Raw genomic sequence first — 18589 nt, forward strand, 5'->3', positions numbered from 1 at the left:
AGTGTAAGTCATTTATCTCAGCATTTTTGGCTCTATTTATTACTAATGTTATTTGTCCAAGGAAGTCAGAGTTGAGTTTTATTCACTGACACTAACTCCTCTACATGGCCTGTTTAAGTGTAGGGTTACACATGAGGCATTTAATTCTTTGGATATCAGACTAAGAGTAGAAACTTAATATGCAACATCTCCAAAAGCTGTGAGCCCTTAGTCGCAGAAATCAAGTCATACTGTCTTTGTTTCCACAGACCACAATCTTCTCAATCTTAACCCAGCATTATTTCCATTATACTGTGATTGTTCTCAGGCACAGAGGTGATAGCCTCTCTAAAAAGATACAGACCAGGCCCTGGAACCCATTTCTTGCTTAATCCTCTAGGCATTAATTCCCAAGCTTTAGTCATTTGTACACTTCTTTTCATAATTTTTGCCATTATTTATTTGGAATTCATCTTTAAATTGACTTACTTTTTTAAACATAAATACTACTTTAGCAATATGTAATTCTTCTAAAACACATTAAATAAAATACATGGCTATAAATTATTTAACATTCATCCATGTGCCACTTAAAAGTTTCTCACTATTAGCTGCACATATGATACTTTGAAAAACACAGACCTGGACGCAACCAACATCAGCAAAAGCCTGAATTTTTAACTTTGAATTCTAAAAATGTCTTCCCATCTATTCAACTTTCTCAAAGACGAGAGAACAGCAAAGGACAGTGAACCAAAGTGCTCATGGAGAAATGCTGAAAGCTGTCACACCCAGAAAGAAAAACTCGGGCTACTGTTTACACACTTTACCTAAAAATCTTCCTTTTTATTTTTCTTTAAAATATGACAGTTAAAACGCATGCCCTTAAAAAACAGCATTTCCAAACAATTTGTACTGACACATTCCACATAAGACATCAGCCCGATAACTATAGACAAAGCAAATTGAAAAATCAGCATTTCCCAAAGTGCATGCCACTGTCGGTTAGTTCTATAGGATCTTAACAGGCATTACATGAGGAAGAGTGGGTGGAGAATAGGGGTAAGATCTGTGGTCAAATAGGATTAGGAAATGTTATTAAAGTTAAAATGACATATATATTATAAAACTTCTGATACTTTAATATTCTTCTGTACTTTGTGAAACTTAAAGGAAAATATGTATTAATCAGTCAGTCCTAAATTTATGTGATAAAAAACATTTTTTTCTCTAAGAGCATTTCATGAGACTAATATTCTACGGAATGTATTTTGGGAAATCCTGATCTATCTAGATTAGAAAAATTTTTATTTTCCTCAGACGAAGGTGGGAACAAATTCTAGGGTAATGGATATTTTAAAATGCATTCTACCTTAGTTTTTAAAGTCCCTAGAGGTACAGGCTGTCTTTTCTTGATTAACTTTGTTAATCACTGCCTTGCACCCCCAGGGACTCAAAAAATATTATCGGATGTGGATGATGAACATGAAGGACAATGTGGCAGTTATTTTACTGGTGGTAGCATGGTTTGTATTGGCTACCTCTTTGCTTTGAGAAGTAATTAACTTTCATTTTATCTTAACTCATAATGTTCCACAGAATGTGGGCCCTAGTAATCTAAAGACAATCTTTGTTGTAGCTGATATCACCTGAGGAGCATAAACGGACAGCTGTTAAAATTCATGGAATCAGCAAACAGGATATTTTCCCTGGAGGACTCTTACTTCCTCTCTGTGCACAATGCACAAACCTGCAAGGGGAATTCTAAATGGAGATTAAAGCCATGAAATTAGTTAATGTAACAAATTTAATTTTCCTAACAACCACTGTTGACCCCTGAACAATGTGGATTTGAATTGCAAGGGTCTGCTTACACATGAATTTTTTTCAACCAAGCACAGCTTGAAAATTCAGTATTCACAGGATACCAAAAGGCTGACTTTTCCTGTATGCAAGTTCTGCAGGGCTGATGGCAGGCTTGAGCATGCACAAATTTCTAGAACCAATCCCCTGGGTATACCAAGGGATGACTGCGCTGCATATCGTTTGAGATGACATTGTGAAAGTGAATGAGATAATGTGGCCAAAATACTGAGCCCAGAACGCCTCCTAAGACAGGTGAACCACAAAATGTCATCCTCAAATGGCTTTTAGCAGCAGAAGCCATATGAGAGATGTAGCAAGTGATATTGTAATCAAACTGATAGTCATGATACCATGAATTCTTATATAGGGTGTACTACCCAACTGTTGTGTGAGCTTGGGTAAATCACTTTGCTTTTCTAGGATCCAGTTTCACCTATGGAATGAGAAAGTTGGGGAAGAAGTCATCTAGCATCTTACTACTCAAAGTGTGGTCCATGGACCAGCAGCATCAGCATCACCTGGGGTCTTCTTGGAAGAAATGTAGAAACTCAGGCCTCACCCCAGAATCTGCCTTTTTATAAGATCCCCAGGTGGGCCAGTACACAGGTTTGCTAACTCTGTTCCTGGCCCCTCAGAGCACTCTCTACCTACCTCACTGCCACCCAGCCACCCTCATGGGGCTTCATTCTAAGGGAAGAATTAGCAGTGAGTTTTTTTTTTTTTTAAAAAAAAAAAAAAAAAAAAAAGCCTCTAGTAATCCAAGCCCTCTCTTTCAACAGGTGAGGTAACTGACGCCCAGAGAGGTAAAGTTGATTTCCTGAAACCAAACAACTAATTAGGAACAGAACCCAGATTTTGTTATTAGTTTTCCAGTGTGCTTTATTATAACGTTTCAAGAGAATGTTACCAAAGGGATAGGATTAAATTGCCAAGTGTTAATATTACAACAAATGAATACCAATGCTTTCTTCTTGCAGAAAAGCCCTTTTTTAAGCCTAAAAATGACTACTTTTTAATGAAATTACGTTATTCCTGGAGATACTTAGAGAAGAATTGAGTTACAGGGTGTCTCATTCCTTTTCCAGGTGGTAGTAAAGCCTCAATACTTGGGCCAGATGTTTACTCTCCTCTTTCCTCCGTCTCTCACCACCAACCCATACTCACACACACCAACCACAACCACCACCAGCACCATCAAGTGTGATTCAATTATGAAAATTGGCAGAAACAACATGCATCCATGGCACAGGATGCTCACAAGCTCAGTTTTAATAAATAACTCCTCAGCAACCTGCATTTACCTTGTCTAAAATAACTGAAACCTTCTGTAGCTCAAAAACCAAGTATATCTCAAACAACCACAGAAAAATGGATAGTAGGCTGAGAAAATAATATTATGGCCATATCTAAACTAATACTGAGTTTAATGGACATTTGTATATTCCCTGGTAACAAGTCTCTTTTGCCTTGGGGCAATCTTTTCTTTTCCATTTTGTTCCCACTCCTTTTTTCACTCTTGTTACTGACGGTGACCAAGAAAAAAGGCAAGTTAGTACTATCAAAATCAGGAAGAGTAGCAAAACCATTTGAAAGAACAATTGATCACACTGCATTTGGTCTTAGCAAGTCAAATGTGTTCTTCAATTTGCCTCAAGACTATTCTAGGTTTTGCCTGAGAAAAAGTCCTAGGTACTATACAGTCATGAGCTATATAAAGACAAAGACGTTTTGGTCAACCACAGACCGCATGTATTACAGTAGTTCTGTAAGATCACCATAGAGCTGAAGTCTGTAGCCTAGTGAAGTTGTAGCCATTGTAACATCATAACACAACATATTACTCAGGTGTTTGTGGCAAGGCTGGTATAAACAAACCTACTGCACTGCCAGCAGTATAAAAGTATTGCACGTGGCCGGACGCGTGGCTCATGCCCGTAATCCCAACACTTTGGGAAGCCAAGGCAGGCAGATCATTTGAGGTCAGGAGTTCGAGACAAACCTGACCAATATGGTGAAACCTTGTCTCTACTCAAAATATAAAAATTAGCCAGGCATGGTGGCGTGTGTTTGTAATCCCAGCTACTTGAGAGGTGCGTGTTTGTAATCCCAGCTACTGGAGAGGCTGAGGCAGGAAAATCGTTTGAACCTGGGAGGCAGAGGTTGCAGTGAGCCAGGATTGTGCCATGCACTCCAGCCTGGGCAACAGAGCAAGACTCCGTCTAAAAAAAACAAAAATAAAAACAAAAGTATAGCACATGTAATTATGTACAGTTCATAAAATTTGATGATGGTAAATGACTATGCTATTGTTTATGTATTTACTATATCATATTTTTATCATTATTTTAGAGTGTACTCCTTCCAAGTATATTTTAAAAAGTTAACTGTAAAACAGCCTCAGGCAGGTTTTCCAAAAGAAGGCATAGGATATGACAGTTCCATGTGTATTACTGTCCCTGAAGTTCTTCCAGTGGGATAAGATGTGAAGATGTGGGTGTGGAAAACAGTGATATTGATGATCTTGACCCTGTGTAGGCCTAGGCTAATGTGTGTGTTTGTGTTTTTAACAAAAGAAAAGTCTAAAAAGTAAAAAGATAAAAGCATTTAAAAATAGAAAAAAGCTTATAGTATAAGGATACAAAGAAAGAAACATTTTTGTAGTGCTGTACAATGTTTGTTTTAAGCTAAGTGTTATTTTAAAATATTCAAAAAGTTAAAAAATTAAAAGGAAGAAATGTTACAATAAGCTAAGGTTAATTTATTATTGAAGAAAAATAATGTTTATAAATTTAATGAAGCCAAAGTATATAATGTTTATAAAGTCTACAGTAATGGGCAGTAATGTCCTGGGTGTTCACATTCACTCACCACTCACTCACTGACTCACCCAGAGCAACTTCAAGTCCTGCAGACTCCATTCATGTAAAGTGCCCTATACAGGTACACTATTTTTAAACTTTCATACTGTATTTTTACTGTACCTTTTCTATGTTTAGATACACAAATAGTACTGTGTTACAATTGCCAACAGTATTCAGCACAGAAACTTGCTGTACAAGTTTGTAGCCTAGGAGCAATAGGCTATATCTATAGCCTAGGTGTGTAGTAGGCTCTACCATCTAGGCTTGTGTAAGTACACTCTATGATGTTCACACAGTGACAAAACTGCCTAATGACGCATTTCTCAAAACACATCACTATCATGCGACAGATAATTGTACTTACAACAAAGAAAAAGTGGCTGGGTGCAGTGGCTCACACCTGTAATCCCAGCACTTTGGGAGGCTGAGGCAGGCAGATCATTTGAGGTCAGGAGTTCGAGACCAGCCTGGCCAACATGATGAAACCCCATCTCTACTAAAAATATAAAAATTAGCTGGTCATGGTGCCTGTAGCCCCAGTTACTCAGGAGGCTGAAGCAAGAGAATCACTTGAACCTGGGAGGCGGAGGTTGCAGAGAGCTGAGATCGCACCACTCCACTCCAGTCTGGGCAACAAAGTGAGACTCCATCTCAAAAAAAAAAAAAGAAAAGAAAAAAAGAACTGCACAGTGCCATGTGCATGCTTTGAAAATGATCTTTTTCTTCTCCCTCATAGCATTTAACATGATCATCACATCAGAGAATTGTCAAACTAAATATGTCAAATCAAAAGTTAATTTCAGTATTTGTTTTATGCCTGATAAATCTAAATTATCAATTATCTTCCTCATTCTTCAATTCTTTGCTACCTGCAAATCTTTGTACCTTTGAGGGGTTCTTTGTTCTTAACCTCTTCATCTTATATAAGATTGCAGGGCTTTATTGATAGATCAGCATTCTTCAGTGTGACAAGATTAGGTGATTTACAAAGTTTAGCCAAATAATAAAAATGTCTAGCATGAAAGGAAGCTAAGAACTCAGCAAAATGCATACTTTCTTGGTTCTCAAGAAACTTTTTACTACTGGCAGTAGTAAAAGCTGCAGTAAACTCTTATAAAAGACAGATATTAGGGAATATAATTAACATCCTCTTTGGCCAAATATTTTCTTTTGTTTAGTAATAGTTGTTAAGAGTACTCATCTTAAACCACAATCCAACCAAATAATAAATAAATTTTCATACCAAGATCCTATAGGAGTACTACTTAATGGAAATATGAGAACCACATATATAATTATAAATTATCTGGCAGTCACATTTAAAAAGTAAAATGAAACAGGTTAAATTAATTTCAATAATATATTTTACTTAGCCAATATTTCTCAAATATTATCATTTCAACATGTAATCAAAATAAAAATTACTCAAGAGGTATTTTATATTAGTCATAGTGGTCCCCACAAAGCATGTTAATCTTAAGAGATTAGAAGAAAATGGTTAAAATTTACAAGAAAAGCATAAATGATTTTTAAACAATTTAAAAGCCATTTTTGGCAATAAACCAGCATAAGTCTTAAGACAATTGAATTGTCATGGTCTCTTGTTTTTTTTATCAAAAAACTCCAAGAGAAAACTGAAGAATTTTTTCACCACCATGGGTGAGATTTGCAGTTAGTTGGTCAGGTTTCTCCATAAAAAATAAAAATAATTAAAAATCAGAAGACCAGCTGGATTGGATGTTCTCTCTTCTCCTTCCCTCCCTCTTTCTCTTACTCTCTCTCTCCCTCTTTCCCTCCTTCTCTTTTCCTGCTTTCCCGGTCCTCTCTCCCTCCTACTTTTGTTTCTATCATAGCATTGCCACAATTTTTAATCATTCATTTATTTGTTGTTTTCCTTCTTTTTAACATGTATTGCACAAAATATAGGCTCTGTAGAGCAGGAATCAAAGGTTTTGTTCATCATTATATCTAGAATACTTGCCCCCAAGCCTGGCATATAAGAATCACTGAAAATTTGTTAAAGAATTTAAAAAACAGGCCAGGAGCAGTGGCTCATACCTGGAATCCTAGCAAGTTGGGAGGCTGAGGTGGGCAGATCACTTGAGGTCAGGAGTTTGAGACCAGCCTGGCCAAAATGGTGAAACCCTGTCTCTACTAAAAATACAAAAATTAGCCAGGCGTGATGGCAGGTGCCTGTAATCCCAGCTACTCAGAAGGCTGAGGCAGGAGAATTGCTTGAAGCCGGCAGGCAGAGATTGCAGTGAGCCAAGATTACACCACTGCACTCCAGCCTGGGCAACAGAGTGAGACTCCATCTCAAAAAGAATTAAAAAAAACAAAGTAAAGAGTATCAGCTAGGTGAGTATAAAGGTAAATCGTTTTTTCATTAAAAACTCTAGAATTCTAGAATTCTAAATATTGTTTATCCTAACATCTGATAGACTAAACAGAAAGAGTGAAGATATCAAAAGTTTCAACTTCTGTAGCACTTTCCATTCCTGGATATTTAAGAATAACTTCTTCTTTCAAATATTCTCAAGATTAACAGGATTTAGAGCTTCTCCAGGACCTATCCACCAGGGTAGGAAGGATCTGCTAGGGGCCCCTACCAGGAGAAGCCTGGACTGAGGAGGACAAATCTGACAGTTGGGATATTTTCACCTAGAGCAACCACAGCGGCTAAGGCAGAAAGAAAGCTTGAAACAGGGCCAAAGAGGGAAACCAAAGATGAAGAGCAGATTGGAGGGAACATCCCTCTGAGAGGACAGGCAGACAGCACAGCACCAAAGATGTTGGAGGCCTGTTTGCATATGGCCAGCTGCTGGCGGGAGATTCCATCTACCAGGGCTCCAGCAAAGAGACAATGAGCAGCCATTCATCAGTCCCCAGGGTTACGCGGTTAATGCACCATCATAACAGAAACAAAAACCAGCCATGCTCACACCAGATTCTGACTACCAGAGTTTACTGTGGTAACCGAAGTTTCAGAAATAGAGGTAGTTTGTAATTCATGAAACAGATTCAAATCTACTTTGTCATACTTTCACCATCGACCTCTTAAACCCACTTTCTTCTTGAGTTTTCACATTTAACAAAAATAACATGTTGTAATTTAGTCCATTTGCTATAATCCCCACCTGAAATATACACAAAATTTAAAATAACACAAAGAACTTGAGTGTATATTTGAGCTATCAAATATTTCCTGTTAACTAGAGGAGACATTAAAGGGGTGGCTGCTATAAAGAAACCTTTGGAATGATTAGATCTGCTAATAAACTTTATAAGTTTATGACTCAGAATTAAATTAGTCAGATTAGGAAGTTAAAAGGAAAACAACCAAATTGTTTAAAATGCTGGAATTGCCTAAAGAGATGGGGGAAGCTGAGATAAAAGCATGTTTTAGGGAGTTAACTGAAAATGCTTTGGCACTAGAAAGGTGATTTGAGACTCTTTCAGCACCTAGGAGTGTCTCCAGCTTGAAAAATACGCAATTCTAACAATGAGGGCTACAAATTCTCACTGATCAAAGATAGTTAAAAGACATGAGATACTCAAGATTCGGTGCACCTGCTTACATCTTGGAAGACCAATTTCTTTGGAAAAATTTGTGGATACACATTTGAGCATTTCTTCTTCACTTCCTAATTTATAATCCAGTTCATACCAAATTGTATTTTTCTTCTTTTTTTTAATTATACTTTAAGTTCTGGGGTACGTCTGCATAACGTGCAGGTTTGTTACATAGGTATACATGTGCCATGCTGGTGTGCTACACCCATCAACTCGTCATTTACATCAGGTATTTCTCCTAATGCTATCCCTCCCCCAGCCCCTCACCCACTGATAGGCCCCGGTGTGTGATGTTCCCTGCCCTGTGTCTATGTGTTATTGTTCAATTCCCACCTGTGAGTGAGAACATGCGGTGTTTGGTTTTCTGTCCTTTTGATAGTTTGCTGAGAATGATGGTTTCCAGCTTCATCCATGTCCCTGCAAAGGACAGGAACTCATCATTTTTTATGGCTGCATAGTATTCCATGGTGTATATGTGCCACATTTTCTTAATCCAGTCTATCATTGATGGACATTTGGGTTGGTTCCAAGTCTTTGCTATAGTGAATGGTGCCGCAATAAACATATGTGTGCATATGTCTTTATAGTAGCATGATTTATAATCCTTTGGGTATATACCCAGTAATGGGATGGCTGGGTCAAATGGTATTTCTAGTTCTAGATCCTTGAGGAATCACCACACTGTCTTCCACAATGTGTATTTTTCTTCTTACTGATAGAACTAGTGCTACCTGGCCAGCTCAGAATACAAATATTTGTGTAAGAGAAATAGCAGAATTGATGTCAGAGAAGGATCTAGTGTAAGTGTTCAAGTCATTCACTGATTCAAAAGGAAATTATGAAGGATGCCAAAGTAACAGAAAGCTGGATCTCTGCCCTCAATTTCCTTACGTTCTAGTTGGAGAGAGAAAACATACACAATTAGAAGCTAAACCACTCCATTAAAAAATTAATACAATAGTAGCCCCCAGGCTCCATCCCATCACTGTATTTGATTTTCTCTATATCACTTGTCACCATCTGAAATTGCTCTGTGTATGTACTGTATGTATATTTCTTATTTATGACATGTCTTTCCTATTAGAATGTATGCTCCATGGGAGAGACTGAGACTGTTGAATGACGAATGTCAGTGTTAATGTTGAATAAAATAGATCATCTGCAGCTGTATATCATTAGGTATTCAAAAGTGATGCGAATAATGTGAGCTCCAAGCATTAGAGGAGGAGTACAGTGAAGTTTTATAGTCAAGGAATGCTCCATAGAAGCGGGCAAGATAAGTCAAATTTGAAGAAGCAGAGGACCACCAAAATGAGGGAGGATGTGAAAAGCAGAAAGAAGTGCCACTAGTAGAATAGTTTATAGGCTAGCTCCTGAGTTTCTCCATGTGATAAATTCAAAACTAAAACTTCCTCTCACCACACCCACCGCGTATGTTCATTAAAATACCATTCTCTCCATCACATGTATCCAAACTCTACAGCCACTTCCCTACTTTGCTACTACCCAACAGCCAAGAATTGTCCAAGTTCTAGAGACTACTCCAGCCATTTCTCTCTCATCTGTAAACTCTCCTCCACTCACACCATCAACATTTGAACCAGCCCCCATTAACATTTACTTTAGGTTATCTTTTTTTTTTTTTTTTTTTTTTTTTTTTGAGACGGAGTCTCGCTCTTTCACCCAGGCTGGAGTGTAGTGGCGCGATCTCGGCTCACTGCAAGCTCCGCCTCCCGGGTTCACGCCATTCTCCTGCCTCAGCCTCTCCAAGTAGCTGGGACTACAGGCGTCTGCCACCACGCCCGGCTAATTTTTTGTATTTTTAGTAGAGACGGGGTTTCACCTTGGTCTCGATCTCCTGACCTCGTGATCCGCCCGCCTCGGCCTCCCAAAGTGCTGGGATTACGAGCGTGAGCCACCGCGCCCGGCCTTACTTTAGGTTATCTAAAGGCAAACACTGGACTTGTAAATCACAGCCTGTCTCTGCCTTAGTCTTCTCATCTGCACAGTGAGGAGCTTAGAGGGACTAAATCTGTCCACCTTCCTTTTCCTGCTCTCACATCATAGAATTTTATGATGTTTCTGTCCTCTGCAGAACCTAGCACTGCACTTGGACAGACAGGTGATCAAAGGTTAATATAATTAACACCAGATAATACTATGAAAAATTATCTAAGAGCTTCAACTCAAAGACCTTTTAGAGACATTTCTTTCTTAGGCTTTATTTTACTTTCTCAAATACATTTGCACTCTGAGCACAGGGCTTTCTCCATTCTAACCAAAAATATAGCTAATTTTCCATTCTAAGGGGAAAAAAGCAAGCTAAAACTTTTTAATCACAAAATTTTAAGAATCAAGTAAACTCTCCATTCTGAATAAATAGACATCCTCTCTCTCTGTCCCCCACCACCTCACATACACACACACATATGCACACACACACACACTCTTACACAAACATACAGTCTTTTTTAACATTTTAAGTACAGATCAAACAGTCTAGTCATAATTAATACAGAGTCCTGCTCATAATGTGTGCTGAAATTCCTGGCTGTTGATTAAATAATCAGATGAATAAAAAACACGATTAGAGAGCAGTGCCTCCCCAGTGCTAATGTGCGCATGAGTCATCTAGGGTTGTCATGAAAACGCAGACTCCAACGCAGTCGGTCTGGACTGAGACCGGAGACTCTGCATTTCTAACTCCCAAGTGATATAGAAACTGCTGCTCTGAGAACCAAGATGCTAAAACAAGGTACAAGGGCACAGGGAAGCTCAGAGATCCTCGTGGAAACTCCCTCATTTTTATAGATGCAGAGCATGAAATAGCATGAAATGCACGTATACCTATGTAACAAACCTGCACGTTCTGCACGTGTATCCTATTGCTTTTTTTAATTTTTTAGAAGAAAAAAAAGAACTCGCATGAAATGGTGTGCTCCAGGTTCCACAGCTGGTGCTCACAGAAGAGGGACAAGCACAGACAGACAAACACTCCACTGGGAGTCACAGGCTCACTCTCCCACCGCATAGACATGCACCCTCACGCTCTTCTGGCCCCACTTGGTACCTGAAGTCACCTTTTAGATGAGCAGTAAGTTTCTCACCACCTTCTACTGTGAGAGGAGAGAAGTCTTCATATATCATCTTTGTTACTTACTTGTCTCAGTGGGCTTAACCTCCAAACCACCAAAACTGAGAATCAGAAAGAATACTCCTAATTCTGCCAAACCCATTTGGCTGCCTTTTTTCCATTTTTACCACCTTTACCAAAATCTCAAGAGAAAAGATGACTGTTTTTGAAATTTCTTAAATCAGCTGATTATGAAATCTGAAAGGCCCAGACTCAGACATGCTGTCACTACCAAAACATGGCTGAGTCATCCTTTAAGTTGTGTTGTGTGCACGCATGTGTTTGCACACATAAACACACCCTGGCCATGTGTATGCTGGACATTTGGACCACGTTCTGGTTATTTTCTGGAAGTTACGTCTCTATACGTGGGCTGACTTACACTTGGAAAGTTCTAGTAGCTTCCCACGTATAGGCCTTCTCACTCTTCCTCCCGTAGCTTCATGATTTTGCGTCAGGCTCCTGAGCTCAGAAGGAGTTGTTTACAACATGAAAAGCAAAACAAGAGAAATATCCAGACAATAGCATGAATTTCTTTTCCTCTGATAAGGACCAGAGGTCACTCACAGCTCACTGAGAGGCATCTAAAATCATAGCAAGGCCCTGGCTGAGGCAACCGGGAAACACACTCATTTTTAGTTTAGTCTATTAAGAAAAAGATCAGTCTTGAATTCATTTGGTTTCAATTTACTTTTCACAAAACACATATATAGTAAAAGATCTTGGGTTTGTGTTTTCCTTTCTGCTTGCAAATTTCACCCCATTTAAAACATGAAAGGAGAAAAATAATGGTGCTAACTAGAGCCAAACAAAATATGGGTGGTCACAGCACAAACTTTCCCTTAGAAAGCTTTACCCCTACACATAATGGGTGAGAATTTTCCTTACTAGAGAAAGAGAGGCATGTCCTTTGGCAGTGGAGTATTTTGTTATCAATGAGACACAACACATGCCCACAGGGATCTGCATTCTCCTCCACTTCTTGGAACCTGAGTCTGTAGTACAAAAATGGAAATTAGAGTAAGCAGAAGTTTCGTTGAGTGAGAGGTGTTATCCTCCTAATTTTGTCCTTTTGAAAGTAGTTTATTTTCTTGAATTGTGGAGTCCTTTTCCAGTCTGTTTCTGAATCTCTCAGCTATCAACTTCCAACTTCTGGAGTTATATAACTCTAGAAATCATTAATTTTAGATCTGGAAGATCATCCTCCATGCATGCCTCACTGAGGCCTTTTCAGGGAAATATTAATATTTCTTAATTGGAGACAGGGCCAGGACTTCTAATTCACAATCCCATGCTCTTTTCACATAGTTATAATATGGAAAACTATTTCAAGTTTTACATGAAAGAATGAAAAACTTAATTAGAAAGCACTTTGATATTATTGGGACCCATTACTGTCCTCTACCCTCTCATATTTTTATTGTTCAGAAGGAGCCTATGATGAAGAACGAGGTAATATAAGCCACTAACTATGCATGAACCTAAGAACTTGTCTCCTTCATAATGTTATTTAAAAGGCAATAGAAAGACTTCTGCTAACTGTCTCCCAGCCCTACCACACATCAACAGCATCCACTCTTAGATATTCTGAACTTCGGGCTAAGCATTACCCTCTCTAGTGCCCTGTCATGAAATTTAAACATTCCTGAGAAATGATACTTAAAGTCATTAACAAACAACTCTGAGTTTGTCTATAAGACACTTCTCCCCACAATGGGAGAAATAGAGCCTTGGTCTGAGTATCAGAAAGCCCACAAAAAGAAGAAAAAGTGCAAAAAAGAGAGATGAAGTATGCCGAACTTAACTTGCACCACACTTTTGCTTAAGCCAGGTCTTAACCATTATTGTCATGCAATAAAATATAAGTAGCAAAATTAACTTAGAGTCTAGTTGCCTCTAGTAACTGTAGCTAAGGACTGACTAGTGTCCAAAGAGAACATAAAGATAAGTTATCATTTCCAATTAAATCAACATGTTTTTGACTACTAATATTCCAGGGGCAATGCAGGGCAGATTTCAATTCCTGTGAGTGATGATGATCACGATGACAATGACAGCTAATGTCAGGTGTGTCAGGTACTATTCTAAGTACTTTTATTCATTCATTTATCAATTCATTCATTTATCCAACACATGCTTATTCAGTACCTCCTATGGGTGAGGCATTGTTTCAGTTGCTGACCCTTCATGAAGCTCACATTTTAGTAAGTAGTCAGAGATAGCAAGCAAATAAGTATATGCAGAATGTATCTGATGGTGTAAAGTGCTGTGGAGAAAAATATAGAAAGCTAAAGAAAACGTGTTGTTAGGTGGAGTTGCTTTTCTGTAGACACGGTCAAGGAAGGCTTCAGGGTAAGACCTAAAGGAAATGAGGGAGTGAGCTATAAGGATTTCAAGACAAGAGAAAAGCCCATGCAATATTTTGAATGGGGGGCATGTTTGGTGTGTTTGAAGCAAGGAAGCTGGTGAGGCTAGGGCTTAGTAAGCAAGGGGGAAGAATGGCAGAAGCTGAAGTCAAAGAGGAATCCTCAATATGCAGGACCTCATAATGCATCAGCAAGACCTTGGTTTTCACATTAATGAAGATAAGGAACTAGTGAGGGTGTTGAGCAGAAAAGTGATGTGATGTGAGTCATATTTTAAGAGAATCAGTCTGGCTGCTCTGTTTAGATTAGACTCTAAGGAAACATATGCAGGTGCTGTATTAACTGATTTACGTCTCACAAGCTATGAGATTTGCGCTGTTTCCCATTTTACAGATGACAAAACTGAAACAGAGAAGTCACACAGACGGTAAATTGCAGAGCCAGGAGAACAGACCTGGCAGCCGGCTCCGGAGGTCATGCTATTAACCTCTACACTCTACCACTCCTCAAGAAAGATGTTAAATGCAGAGGCAAGGAAAACTGATGCAAATATCAATGGAATGAGACCACTAGGGGTTGTCCTAATAGGAAGAAGAAACATCATTTTTCCTCATTCTATTGACATTATTTCACAGACCATGTTGCACTTTGTAGATAATGAGTCAGAAACACTTGACTGTGTCACATAGTTAAAAAGGAGAAAGTCTATTACAAGGCAGTAATATCGGAGTTATTAGTAGAATTTCATATTGACTTTGTTTCGGTTACCAGAACTGTCAACTGCAATACTGGAAGAGGGCCTTGCACATTTCTTTGCCAGGCCTGCCCAGCACAAAGTTAAGAGGCATGTGGAAAGAACCAAAGTTTGCTTTCAGTGATCTCTCTGTTGATATTCCCCATTCAAGATTCTCAACCCTCACTCCTAGACAACCTGTGTTTCTCTAATTATTTAAAACTTATAAAGAAATTCTCCACAGTGGATATATTTTTTACTCACTTCTCATCTACAGTTTTTTTTTTTTAATTCAATGCCTGGTTGCCAAAAGTTCTAAGAGAAAGTTGTGATTAAATGTTTTGAACACTATCTTAAAACAAAAAGAAGCATAACTAAATTAGCTTCTTTCATGATGTGCCAGAATTTTAGAACCCTTAAAATTAGATGTGTAATGTTAATAAAAAGCTGTACTTTTTACACAATTATGTAAAATGTTTACATATATAGTTAGGTAAAATGTAACTACAGATACATAAATAATTATGTACTAAAAATAATACTTTAAGAATGATTTTTTTCTCATTCACTTTTTTTGAAGATTGTCTAAAAATTGAATGAATAGAATGAATCCCACCAGATAACCAAGAACCAAATTCAGCTCAAAGAGAATCTGTTTAGTGCCTTAACACTTTAAAGGGAAAGCAAAAGCAGTACTACACATAGGATTTTCCTACACTCAAAGATTTTACAACCTTGTCAGAAGGACAAGGCTTATATCTTTTTTTTTCTGTTTTTTTTTTAATTATACTTTAAGTTTTAGGGTACATGTGCACAACATGCAGGTTTGCTACATATGTATACATGTGCCATGTTGGTGTGAAGGCTTATATCTTTTATATTGAAAAGAAAAAATATGCAAAGATAGTAGTTAATATCAGGGTCAAATTACACAGAGCAGCAGCCCCTGCTCTTTGGAGCAGCCCTGGGGTCAGCTTCCTGCCAGCGCTGGCCCGCTGAGTCCTCAATCCATCCTGCTGTCAGGTTTGGTCCATTCTCCAAGCCCTGCAGACTCTGAACAATCTGGGTTACTTTGCATTATTACACTTCCAAAGTACCAATCTGAGTCTTACAAAGTGCGCACTTTGTAAGTCTTACAAAGTGCGCACTTTGTAAGTCTTACAAAGTGCACCTCTAGGAGTGCTTAGGGCTTTTCTCTCTTTCACCCACTTGGAGAGCCCCTGATAAAGCAGGAGTTTTAATTGATTTGAGAGAGGAGAGGCTGAGCCAGGCAATTTTGAACATGGATCCCATGAACAGGGTGGCAGTCCTAGGGGAAGTTCCCAGCAGGCAGCATAGGGCAGCAGGAAGGGACTAGATGTCCAGAAGTTTGGGAAAGAACATATTGCAAGGCGGAAGAGGAGCCCAGCAAGACATGTACCTTTCAAATTTGACAGGTGTGACTCTGTACCTCAGAAATAGATGACAACTTTCTCTACACCTTTTTTTCTTCTGGCCTATATGTTATTCTCCTTTCAGCCCCCACAAAACAAGGTAATGGTAGAGTTATTTAATTCAAAAACCCGGTTTCCCATTCGAATCCCCAAGTAGTTTTGATGTACATCCAGGTTAGTGAATCATGTAAAAGTTAATTTATTCATTTAACAAATTTATGGAGCCTCTGTTATGAATTAAGTAGGCCTCTGAGGGCCAGCCTAATGTCCAACTTCCACCGTTTCTATAGGCAATCTATGTTCTGAGCTTCTAACTACTGATTTATGCCATTGGGAACTTGTCCCAGTGGCAAATAGAAAGGTTATTTGTATTCTTTCTCTACTAGAACTTACATGCTGCCTTTGCCTTAATGTAAAGAGAGCATTGGAATCCAGAAGAAGGGACAGCAGACCCCTTGATTTTATTTATTTCTCTCCCTTTCTTTGTACTTGAATTATTTGCATGCTGAGAAAGCCTCATGGTACAATTTTTCTAAAGGTTCCAAGAGAGATATCTATCATAATACTGGTTGATAAAACTCTAATACATGACAGATCACTTAATTTATATAACAGTCAGCACAAAAAGACAATGATTCGTGTTCCTAAAATGAGAAGATCTCAAAAGTTCACTTATTTATAAGAAGCAGGGAGACTTTGCTCCTGTCTTGGGGATGAATAAACTCCTGCCCCCAGGTATGATATTTTTTGGGGAAGTCATAATGAACACAATAAAAGATAAATAATTATTTTATTAATTTAATTTGTCCAAGTTTTTTACCCAGCATAGAACAAATATGATAATGAATAAGTAATAATACCTATTTTTAAATGTCAATTTTTTTCTTAGCATACATTACATTTTTGTATCTTTCTATTCCACACTTTCATAAATATCTTAGGTATTTTTAGAAAAAGATCCAAGTTGTATGGTCCTTAATTATAACTACAGTCAACTGAGTGACAGGTAAATAACTTACTGTTGGGTCAGGAAAAATATGTAGCCTGTATGCACACTTTGGAAAAGGAAAGGGCAACATCATCTCACCTTCTGTACAACCTCACCCTACTCCACTATACACCCAGCAAAAAAGACCACACAGGTTTGTGTTTGTGCCTGCCCTCCTCAGTACTGGAAAAATAGTGACAGTGTGAACTTTTGACAGTAGGAAAGGATGTTAATCTCTGGTTCAGGTCTTCTATTTTCCTAACATAATTTCATTTTTAAAAGCAGAGGAAATTTTCTCAATGAAAACCAGCTTTGTTCCCAGAGTGGTTTTTTTCTATTATTCATTCCTTACCTAGAACCCAGCTCAGGAGAACTGGATGTTCAGTCATTTTCTGAAACAGAAGGTGCTAACCATATCTGATGCAGTCATTCTCCTAAGAAAAAATAGAGAAACATTGCCAAACCCTAAAAAGAGTTCCAGCACTAGAATTCCAAAACTTTAAACATGTTTTCAGACTGACAGCCTTGTGTTGTTACCAAATTCCCTTTATCTTTGATCATAATAAACAGTTCTGACTCCTTGGCTGGTTAGGACTGGTTAAGTCCAGAGTGTGTCGGCTGCCTTCACTATAAAACATAAATGACATCAATTCAGTCGTCTTGATGTGCATATTTTCATATCACTTCTAAATAATTAACTCAGCTCTGTCCTTTACAGCTCTGCAATGGTAGATTTTAGTAATTACTTAAGAAAGGTTTATAAACTTTACTGTTCATGAGTAATATTGGATTTTCTTGAAATCACAGCAAAAGGAACATTCTCATAGAGTACCCGGGAAGAGAGCTAAATGTAAGTAAAGGAGCTACACCAATCTAGTTTGATGATCAGTGCCTTGGATTGATTTATATACATGTTTTCAAATGTTTAGCTCTCCTTGTTCTGAAAGGATCTGGATCAACTTACAATGACACAAATAACATAGTAAGATAAAATAGATGAAAAATAAGTAAAGAAGATGAGTTAAATTGGAACTAAGGACAGAAAAGTGAAATGCAGTATGGTGAAGAGGATACCCTGAATATGTATGAAGACACGCTGTACAGTTGTAAGACGGAGGCCACAGGTAAGGCCGCGGTCTCTTTAGCAGGCCCTGTGATAAGGGAAACATGTTCAGTTATCAAAAGACACACAGTAAATTAACCCACGTCTCACCACCATTGCTGACACACTAAGAGGGTAGAGCTGCACTGGTCTGAGAAAAGGTGCAGTACAGAACTTTCTGGGCTGAATAACCAGGCTCTCAAGCCCTCAGAGGGCACCAAGTGTTGGTTTGACTTCACATCCAACTAAAGAGCTCTCTGCTTCATGTTAGTGGTAAAACCAAGGAGCTTCAAAGCCTCAGTTAGCTAACTATTGTCCTCGTTGCTTCTGCCTGTAACTAGCCATCACTCCCGAGGGAGTGCAGGTGTTCAACTCTCCCTTACAAGCGTGGCAGGTGTGTTTAGGAAAAGGTCACTGGGCTGTCCCTTGCTTCCTCTTGATTTTGATCCCTATTCGCTAGGTAAGAGTTTAGGGAAGACAGAGGATCTACATGATTGGGCCCACGCCCTGCCGAACTTGCGGCACTTCCAGAGACAAAACTGCAGAAAGTGCCAT

General features: G+C 38.5%; 1 protein-coding gene across 3 annotated transcripts in view; it reads left to right on the forward strand.

Moving 5' to 3' along the window:
* COL8A1 (collagen type VIII alpha 1 chain) overlaps positions 1-18589 on the forward strand; it is a 152404-nt gene that overhangs the window by 51361 nt on the left and 82454 nt on the right. The window contains exon 2 of one of the 3 annotated variants that reach the window (XM_063630587.1): positions 2266-2435. The exons of the other annotated variants lie outside the window; for them this stretch is intronic. The gene's annotated coding sequence lies outside the window, so the exon portion shown is untranslated. The remainder of the gene's footprint in view (positions 1-2265; positions 2436-18589) is intronic. 3 annotated transcript variants of the gene reach the window in all.

Source organism: Symphalangus syndactylus, chromosome 21 (assembly GCF_028878055.3).
Source record: "Symphalangus syndactylus isolate Jambi chromosome 21, NHGRI_mSymSyn1-v2.1_pri, whole genome shotgun sequence".
NCBI classification, from domain to species: Eukaryota; Metazoa; Chordata; class Mammalia; order Primates; family Hylobatidae; genus Symphalangus; species Symphalangus syndactylus.